The 10,711-nt window shown below is 45.9% G+C and overlaps 1 long non-coding RNA gene across 1 annotated transcript; it reads left to right on the forward strand.

Moving 5' to 3' along the window:
• The first annotated feature begins 3,062 nt into the window (after positions 1 to 3,062).
• Positions 3,063 to 5,897, forward strand: FAM24A (family with sequence similarity 24 member A). Its single transcript, XR_001495233.3, has 3 exons — positions 3,063 to 3,566; positions 4,343 to 4,463; positions 5,587 to 5,897. It is a non-coding gene; the product is annotated as a family with sequence similarity 24 member A (long non-coding RNA).
• The last annotated feature ends 4,814 nt before the right edge of the window (positions 5,898 to 10,711 follow it).

The raw sequence follows: 10,711 nt of genomic DNA on the forward strand, positions 1-10,711 counted from the left end.
CCATCGAGTCAGTGATGCCATCCAGCCATCTCATCCTCTGTCGTCCCCTTCTCCTCCTGCCCCCAATCCCTCCCAGCATCAGAGTCTTTTCCAATGAGTCAGCTCTTCACATGAGGTGGCCAAAGTACTGGAGTTTCAGCTTTAGCATCATTCCCTCTAAAGAAATCCCAGGGCTGATCTCCTTCAGAATGGACTGGTTGAATCTCCTTGCAGTCCAAGGGACTCTCAAGAGTCTTCTCCAACACCACAGTTGAAAAGCATCAATTCTTCGGCGCTCAGCCTTCTTCACAGTCCAACTCTCACATCCACACATGACCACAGGAAAAACCATAGCCTTGACTAGACGGACCTTTGTTGGCAAAGTAATGTCTCTGCTTTTGAATATGCTATCTAGGTTGGTCATAACTTTCCTTCCAAGGAGTAAGCGTCTTTTAATTTCATGGCTGCAGTCACCATCTGTAGTGATTTGGGAGCCCAGAAAAATAAAGTCTGACACTGTTTCCACTGTTTCCCCATCTATTTCCCATGAAGTGATGGGACTGGATGCCATGATCTTCGTTTTCTGAATGTTGAGCTTTAAGCCAACTTTTTCACTCTCCACTTTCACGTTCATCAAGAGGCTTATTATTTCCTCTTCACTTTCTTCCATAAGAGTGGTGTCATCTGCATATCTGAGGTTATTGATATTTCTCCCGGCACTCTTGATTCCAGCTTGTGTTTCTTCTAGTCCAGCGTTTCTCATGACTTCATGGCCAAATAGATGGGGAAACTGGAAACAGTAGCAGACTTGTGGCAAATTTTATTTTTGGGGAGCTCCAAAATGACTGCAGATGGTGACTGCAGCCATGAAATTAAAAGACACTTACTCCTTGGAAGGAAAGTTATGACCAACCTAGACAGCATATTAAAAAGCAGAGACATTACTTTGCCAACAAAGGTCCATCTAGTCAAGGCTATGGTTTTTCCAGTAGTCATATATGGATGTGAGAGTTGGACTCTAAAGAAAGCTGAGCGCCGAAGAACTGATGCTTTTGAACTGTGGTGTTGGAGAAGACTTTTGAGAGTCCCTAGAACTGCAAGGAGATCCAACCAGTCCATCCTAAAGGAAATCAGTCCTGACTATTCATTGGAAGGACTGATGCTGAAGCTGAAACTCCAATACTTTGGCCACCTGATGTGAAGTGCTGACTCATATGAAAAGACCCTGATGCTGGGAAAGATTGAAGGTGGGAGGAGAAGGGGGTGACAGAGGATGAGATGGTTGGATGGCATCACCAACTCAATGGACATGAGTTTGGGTAAGCTCCGGGAGTTGGTGATGGACAGATTCTTGGCATGCGGCTTTCCATGGGGTCACAAGGAGTCGGACACAACTGAGGGACTGAACTGAACTGAAAGCAGTTTAGGTTGACTCAAGCATATGACGCATGTCAGATAGAGGAAAGGCTTGAAAAGGTAGTAGCCTGGGTCTGGCTCAGGAAAACCATCACTGCTTCACTGCAGATCTTTAGCACCAAGTTAGCAGCAGCTCAAGCAGGAGGGTGACCTGATTACCCTGAGCCTTGGGAAGAAGACCAGAGTAGAGCTTTGTTCCTGGCCTCACTTGCAGGATTTCCTGGCATCCTTCTTTGGGTGCTGTGCATGGATCAGTAGAACCATGTAACATCTGACTGTCTGATGAGTTAAGTCAGTTGCTACTCACTCGTTCTGCAGGCTTTGCCAGAATCAGCTGGGGAACTTGTTAATTGTGCAGGTTCTACAGCCCAACCCATTCTAAGGAATCACACCAGAAGGAGAAGCAGTCCCTGAACAGGGGCCTTTCAGAAGCTCTTAGGGTTCTCATTAGATGATGGGCTGAACTGGAACAGCTCGGCCCAGAGCCATCCCATCAGCCTCACCTGGGAACTGGTTGAAAGGCAAATTCAGCTTTTACCCCCAAATCAATGAATCAGAATCTATGTGGTGGGGCCCAGCAGAGAACCTGGTGAAGGTTGCATCAGATCAATCTTTTCACTTCCACACTTTGCATCTGGATCAAGCTCAGAAACAGAACACATCTGTGGCTGGATCAGAGCCACCATCAAAGGCGTCAGCTGCTCACAACAGCATCACAGTTTACAAAGTATTGATACTTCTGTCTGCACCGAAACCTCTCACACATTAACAGCCACCACCACCGTCAGACCACACAGTGTTCGTTATCTTTTCATATTTGAGACAAAACAACAGGCTCAGAGAGCTGAACTACTTTGCCAACCATTCTATCAAGTAAATGGAGGGAAAGGGCCTGGAATCCAGGACTCCTTTCCTTCTCTTGTTTCCATCCTCTGTTCTCTGTGCCCATGGAGGTCAGACTCCCCAAGACTCCAAAGGTACAGAACCCATGGGTTGATTCCCCCTGAATTTAATGTGAGTCCTGCTGACAAGCCCAGGCTAGCCCAGCACCAGTGGCAAGGTGGACAGTGCAGGAGCCCCCCGACAGCTGTAGCTAGGAGACAAGCTCTGCTCACTCCCTGGTCATGAGACTCCCCTCCACTGATGGTGTGCCAGTTGGCAACCCAGAGGGGATTCCACCATAACAGTCACCTTTGCCCCCATGGGCCAGAGACTCCTTCTCCCACCTAGATGCACCCATGGCTCTAGCTGGGGGATCTCCAGTTCTTTCAAGCGGCACTGCTGGGGGCTTGGGAGCCCCGGTATCACCGAAAAAATGGATCAAAATAGCACCTGGAGGGACTTCCCTGATGGTCCACTGGCTAAAGCTCCACACTTCCACTGCAGAGGGCATGGGTTCGAGGCCTGGTTGGAGGAACTAAGATCCCTCATGCCTAAAATCAAGTAAAAACAAAACGGCACCCAGAGTCTCCACTTTTCATGTTACTAGACTGGCCGGGTACAAGTAGCTTTATACACTTGACAGAACAGGTATCCTATTCAGCTTTGATTTGTCATCCTTTTAACTTGTATGAAAATCTTCCAATGTCAATGAACATATGCTTGAATCCTAGTAAATGCCTCCGCATCATTTTATTGTGTGGTAACAATAAAATTTTATTGTAACATAAAGTCTTCAATAATCACACTCTTCAGTGTAAGAGTGTTTTTCAGCTCCCCACGTTTCTGTTTATTTTTTTCACTGAAATTTTAAACCTGCTTTTGATTACTAGTCAAAACCTGAAAATTATTGTAAGGGACATATGACCTGAAAAGGTAAAGACTTAGAATTAAGTGATTCAAAATGATCTTTCTGTTTCATGGGGGCTAAAATATACCTACACATGGAACAGAATTCAGAACTCCATGGAAGAGCTGGTGTCCAGAGTTGATGTCACACAGGCCGTGGCCCAATAGGGATCATAGGACCGGAGCTGGAGAGAGGCTGGGCTTCTAAAGTGAGCTCTTCAACCTTGCATCTTAAGTCCTCTAACGGGGATGATTCGATCTCTCTTTCTCAAATTACAGGTTTGATAAAATATCCTGTTCCCTGCAGGGCTTTTTGGTGTTATTTAAAAAAAAATTTTTTTTTTCCAGTTGGACTTCATCCAGATCTAGAGGATTTAACTGTAGTAAGTATGTTTAGCAGTAGAGTTGTTTATGCTTCTTTCCTGACTCACTGGTCCCAAATTTCATTGCGTTAGGTTAAGCAAATTGCTTATTCCAGGCAAACGATTTCCTGGGAGAATAGGGGAAAAGAGCAGTAAGGCCTCTTGTCTCCTGTAGAGACAGAATGAGGAAAAAAAGTCTCCGTGAATCTCCTGAAACCATGAGATGGCGTGACACTTGTCAGTGGGAGAATTGAAAACCTTTTCCGTAAGATATAATCACTTATAAAACGGGTTTGTGTATTTTATTACACAGCCTAATGTTTTGAAACAGTCTTTCCCTGAGTCATTCCCATAAAATAGTATTTTTAAATTTGCTGGACAGCAAGGGGCCAATCCTGACTCTTATCAGTAAACATATTTCATGAGACCCGGGTGGTTGGGAGTAAAGCCCTTTGCTCAAGTGCGGGCTTGTTTTCGACGGACAGCTGCATGTTACTGCCTGTGAAAGGAAAAGACTCTTCTCAAGTTTTCTGTCGATTGCGTTCCCTCTGGACTTCGTCTTTCAGTCCTTTTTCATCCATGAATAAACCCTTCACCCAACCTGGACCACTTTGGGATGCTAGGCTTCTGGGAAGATTCATGTTTCCATGCATAAGGAAGGCTCTGTGGTTTGGGTTCTGTGTCCCCCCTCTGAAGGAAGCATACTGTGGTTGCTAAGTGACTGGGAGGCGGGGGAGGGGGCGGGAGCTCACACTCACACTCACACTCACACTCACGGCTCACACTTCTCTGCCCAGGTGTGTGAGAGATGTTTGACCTCGAGATCATGATCGCCATTGGGAGCGCCTTACTGATTACAGCTTTCGTGCTCATAGGTGTCGTCATCGGTCTTTACTACAAAGTAGCCAACACGTTAAAGTGAGTGATGTGGGTAAGAGGAGCTAACACCCCCTCACATGGGATCCTGCGGCTCCGTGCTTGAGCGGGGTCATCCCCGGCCCTGTGGCTGCACCCTAGGTGAGGTCAGGAACAGCAGGAGGGTTTGAGAGGACTGAGGCGGGGAGGGTAGAATCTGGCTTTCTACCCCTTCTGGTCTGGGGCTGTGAGCTCACAAGGAGAATGTTCTCAGCTGCTGGGTCTGCACTGCTTTGCCATCCCTTGCCCTCCCTTACCCTCAGCGGGTTGATTCCACAGGATTGCAGACTGAAGATGGCATGACTGAGTCTGCCTCTGCTCACTCGGAGGATGGGCTGAGCTGGTGTTCCCCCCACCTGAGTTGGGGAGCTGTCAGTGGGTCCTTGGTTCTGCGCACAGTGGGATGGGCCTGTAAGACCCTGGGGAAGCTGAGTTGTGTGAAGATCCTGGGGTTTGCCTCACCAGGGAGTGTAGATCTGAAAAGGGAGCGTTAAATTTGGGGGCAAGGAGCCTTCAAATATGGGTGAGACTGGTCGTCAGAAGCAGTGGTGTTCCCACGCATTAACGTTCCAAGGAGGCAGCATGTTTGTTGAACAGAGTCCTGCCTCAAGCTTTGAATGACCCGGTTTTTATTTCCAGCTCCTCCTCTACTTGTATGTGTTTAATCAAGGCACTGTGCTTCTCCATGTCTCAGATTCTTTATGTGATAAGTGGGGAGAATACATTAAAAAAAAAAAAAAAAAAAAACCCAGCAGCCGTGTTCCCATTTTAGGGAAGTTCAGCCTGTGAGCAGGAAGGTAACCCAGCACCCGGGGGCGGCGGACTCGGCACCCTCCCGGGTTGTGCTCTGCACTTGGCGGACCTGCAGTGATCACCTGGGTGACCCGCACTTGCAGCTCACTCTCCCTCATTTGCTGGAACATGATCTTACGTTTCTGGCACTCTTAGGAGAGGAAGGGGTTGGACAGGAACTTGGGATGAGGGCAGAGCTGCTTTCATCTCGGGCTGGTGTCATGGGTTTGAATGGTTCCAGGCCCAAATTTTCCAGATCTCCCCCCGACAACTGTAACAGGTGGACTGAGAAGAAAAATTCTAATCCTATGCTCTGTGTATGTCTTTTCTTAAGTGCTGCAAAGACACCCATTGCTACGACCATTACCTGTAGTGATCAAGATAAGGTCACCGAGGCTGCAACCTCCACCCCCGAGTCTTACCCCAGCTTCCAGTGCTGTGAAGAATGTAACTTGCCTGCCAACTTTGATCCCCTGACATCGTGCTTCTGTGACATAAACAAGGGACTCAACACAGAATGAGTAATAGAAGGTGGTTATAAATACCCACTGCCACCATCTGACTAGTTACAGAAACAAGGACTCTGTCGTGAATATTTCCTCCTTATTTGTTATGAATATGTTGTATTTACATATAGTAAGCAAATATGTTTTCTTTCTTATTTCCATACCATGTAACATAAGATGTACTGACTTTATGTCAGTGTTTAGTATTTAATTTTACATAGCATTTATGTTCTAGGCTTCCCAGGTGGCTCAGTGGTAAAGAATCCATTTGCCTAGCAGGAGACTCAGGTTCGACTGCTGGGTCAGGAAGATCCTCTGGAGAAGGAGATAACAACACACTCCAGTATTCTTGCCTAGGAAATCCCATGGACAGAGGAGCCTGGCGGGCTACGGTCCATGGGGTTGCAGAGTCAGACACAACTTAGCAACTAAACAACAACAAATATCCTATTCTGCTTCTCTGGAGAATCCTAATAGAGTTGGATAGGACATGAAAAGCACTTGCAAACTAGAGCATTTTTAATAACATGAAAAGTGAACAAATCCCCTCCCTTCATCTCAGGGCTTCCCTAGTGGGTCAGACAATAAAGAATCTGCCTGCAACTCAGGAGACCCAGGTTTGGTCCCTGCGTCAGGAAAATCCCCTGGAGAAGGGAGTGGCTACCCGCTCCGGTATTCTTGCCTGGAGAATCCCATGGACAGAGGAGCCTTGGGATCGCAAAGAGTCGGGCACGACAGAGCGACTAACAGTTTCCTTCATCTCAGTGTATACTTATTTTCTTGAGCACCTTCTGGATTTAATATAGTGGATTCAGCAAGACAAAGTACAGATACAGAAGCTTTGGTTCCTGAATTCAAGTATCTGTTCAGGGTGCAAAATCATGCACTGGAAACTGGAAACCTGTAGGTCAAACGAGATTCGGAATCTGTTAGAGGCACAGCAAAGGGCATGGAGGCAGCAGAGGAATAATTAATGGGGTGGTGTGGCGGACAGGTGAGAGCCTTGGGAGGCTTTCAGGAAAGAAGACATTAGCATTTGAACAAGTGGAGGAAGAGATGGAGAGAAGGCCCAGGCTGAGGTGTGAAGCTGGCTGGCTGGAAGAGTGAGCTGGGCTGAGACAGAGATGGTGTCAGAGGCCATGCTAAGGGGCGTGGCTTCACCCTACCTTGGGGCCTCCCCCACTGAGTTGAGGGTAGATCTGTTAGGGGAACCACTGAGTTATCTTACAAAACAGAAAACCCTGGTAAGGAACACGGAAATAACAAGCTACCACCAACTGGAAGAATTCAGGAAAGGTCAAAAGGAGAGAGGAGGGACCTCCCTGGTGGTCCAGTGGCTAAGACTCTGAGCTCCCGATGCAAGGGCCTGGGTTCGATCCCTGGTCCAGGAAGTATATCCCACATGCAACTAAGACTGGGCACAGGCAAATTAATTAAAAAGACTGAGGAGTGTCTAAAGCTTAAGACACCTTCAGACCTTGTAAAAGCTCATTTTTTTCTTTTCCATGTTAAGCTGAACAAATCACTTGACTATTTTATCATTTAAGATTAGATGTGGCTATAACAAAATTTCAAATAACAGTGGCTTGAACAAGTAAGAATTTGATTTCTCTCCTCTTCAAGATGTCCAGCGGCAAGCGGTCAGGCTGGCCGTCTTTGCCACATCAGGGGCCATGTTACTCTATGTGGGTTCTTTCCCCGAAGACACAGCATGGTCCAAGGTGACTGCTGGTTCTCTAACCTTCATGTTTAAATTCTAGAAAAGAAGAAGGTTGAGAAAAGCTGTGCCTTCCATTTCTCTTTAAATCCCCTGTGCTAGATATGACATGGTCTCAATTAGCCACAAGGGATGCTCAGAAATGTCGTTTTTATTCCAATTGAGAATGTGTACTTGAATTTTGCTAAGTCAGTAGATATCAAGTGTTCTCACCACACACACACAGAGAAACACACACACACACACACACACACACACACAAATGGTAGCCGTGTGAGTGGTAGCTATGTCAATCAACTTGATTTTGGTAACCATTTCATGATGTACACATACTAAAACATCATGTGGTATACCTTACATATATAAAATTTTTATTTGTTAATTCTACCTCAATAAATAATACTTACTGGGATTTCCTTGGGGTCCACTGGTTGAGACTTTGCCTTCCAATGCAGGGGGTGCAGGTTCAATCCTTGGTCAGGGAACTAAGATTCCACATGCCTCATAACCAAGGAACCAAAGCATAGAAGGGAAGTAGTATTGTAGCACATTCAATAAAGACTTTAAAAATGGTCCACATCAAAACAAAAAATAAAAAACTTTAAAAAGTGTTCAGTTCAGTCACTCAGTTGTGTCTGACTCTGCGACCCCGTGGACTGCAGGCCTCCCTGTCCATCACCAACTCCTGGAGTTTACCCAACTCATGTCCATTGAGTTGGTGATGCCATCCAACCATCACATCCTCTGTCGTCCCCTTCTCCTCCCACCTTCAATCTTTCCCAGCATGAGGGTCTTTTCAAATGAGTCAGTTCTTCTTATCAGTGGCCAAAGTATTGGGAGTTTCAGTTTCAACATTAGTCCTTCCAATGAACACTCAGGACTGATCTCCTTTAGGATGGACTGGTTGGATCTCCTTGCAGTCCTAGGGACTCTCAAGAGTCTTCTCCAACACCACAGTTCAAAAGCATCAATTCTTTGGTGCTCAGCTTTCTTTAGAGTCCAACTCTCACATCCATACATGACCACTGGAAAAACCATAGCCTCGATGGACCTTTGTTGGCAAAGTAATGTCTCTGCTTTTTAATATGCTGTCTAGGCTGGTCATAGCTTTCCTTCCAAGGAGTCTTTTAATTTCATGGCTGCAGTCACCATCTGCAGTGATTTTGGAGACCAAAAAAAAGTCTGTCACTGTTTCCACTGTTTCCCCATCTATTTGCCATGAAGTGATGGGACTGGATGCCATGATCTTTGTTTCCTGAATCTTAAGCTTTATGCCAACTTTTTCACTCTCTTCTTTCACTTTCATCAAGAGCCTCTTTAGTTGTTCTTCACTTTCTGCCATAAGGGTGGTGTCATCTGCATATCTGAGGTTATTGATATTTCTCTCAGCAATCTTGATTCCAGCTTGTGCTTCTTCCAGCCCAGCGTTTCTCATGATGTACTCTGCATAGAAGTTAAATAAGCAGGGTGACAATATACAGCCTTGACATACTCCTTTTCCTATTTGGAACCAGTCTGTTGTTCCATGTCCAGTTCTAACTGTTGCTTCCTGATCTGCATACAGGTTTCTCAAGAGGCAGGTAAAAAGTGTTATTTTTACTAAATACTATTTGTATAAGTATATCCCCCATCAGCCAGAGAGAAGAAAGAAAAATAGAGACTTCCGTGGTAGTCCAGCGGTTAAGACTTCGCCTTGCAATGCAGGGTGTGTGGGTTCAATCCCTGGTCAAGGAACTAAGATCCCACATACCTGTAAACCAAAAAACCAAAACATAAGAAACAGAAACAAAATTGTAACAAATTCAATAAAGACTTTAAAAAGAAGGCAAGATAAAAGTTAACCGTTAAGATTCCATGATGAAGTATGCGTTCATTCACATTCAGTTAATTTCTTTTAAAAACTGTCCTCCTTCAGGCTCTAAGAAATTTTTCCTCTTTGTGAACCCCGCATCACAATGTCATGCATGTGTTCTCCCCAGAGCTTCACACTGAGGACATAAAGTCCTGATAGCTAACCCTGTGATGGGGGAAACACAGTTCACTTCTAGCAACGTGGCCGAGTGGGGATCTCCCGGTGGGGAGCGGAAACCCACAAAGCCCTGATCCTGAAACTCAGCCCCAGTGAGGACGGCTCCTGGACAATAAGAGAGCAGAAAACAACACATCAGAATCATCTTTCCCCACTTTCAGCAAGTGGAGACTTTGATCTCTGAACAAGGAAGACTGAAGTCTCTGCCCACACTGAAAAATCTATTAGTCAGCTGCTTATAGATGATGATGATGGGCATGGCTGATAAGTCACTGACTGATGGCTGTGCCCCCAGCTCGAGCTCACCGGGAGCTTGAGAACTTGTCTCGGATCATTCTGTTTATAAATGGGATGACCATTTACAGAGTTAGTAGCCAGCTAGTCTAGTTCCAGATTCTTGTCCCCAAGACACTGAACTTCTAGTTCTGGGCTTTTCTGTGCATTATAATCAGCAGGGGAGCTTCCCAAAACCTAGACCTATGAGCTGAACACCCTAGACTCAGATCACAATCTCCAGGGGTAGGACCCAAGAGCCAGTGGATTATTTTTAACCTTTTATTTTGAAATAAATATACATCTACAGGTGGTTTTGTTTTTTTTTGTTTGTTTTTTTCTTTTTTGTAAGTGCCCAGGTGATCTCAGTGTGAGGCCAAGCTGAGAACAGGGCACTAAACTACAAGACTGTCTCAAGGTTTCATGAGAACTGCCTCAGTTAATCTTCTCAACAGCCTTCTCTCAGGGGCAGATGTGATCTAATTCCCAGTCAGTGGCTAAGAAAGTCCAGTGTGCTGTGCTCCCTCGCTCAGCTGTGTCTGATCCTTTGCAACCCCATAGACTGTAGCCCCCAGGCTCCTCTGTTGAATTTTCCAGGCTCCAATAATGGAATGGGTTGCCATTTCCTACTCTAGGGGATCTTCCGGACCCAGGCATAGAACCCACATCCCTTGTATCGCCTACGTTGGCAGGCAGGTTCTTTACCAGCTGAGCCACTGGAGAAGCCTGAGAAAGTCCAGAGAAGTCACTGCATGTGACCAAAGGCGCAGACTAATGGAAGGCGGAGACGAATTGACTCCAAGCAACCTACCTCCAGAGCCTGTACTCTTCCTTACCCTGTCCCAGTGGTTCTGAAACTGGACAGAGTATCAGAAGCACTTGCAGAGTTACTAAAAGCATAATTGCTGTGCCCTACCACACCCCCAATTTGATG

This window comes from Bos taurus, chromosome 26, assembly GCF_002263795.3.
Source record: "Bos taurus isolate L1 Dominette 01449 registration number 42190680 breed Hereford chromosome 26, ARS-UCD2.0, whole genome shotgun sequence".
In the NCBI taxonomy this organism is placed as follows: domain Eukaryota; kingdom Metazoa; phylum Chordata; class Mammalia; order Artiodactyla; family Bovidae; genus Bos; species Bos taurus.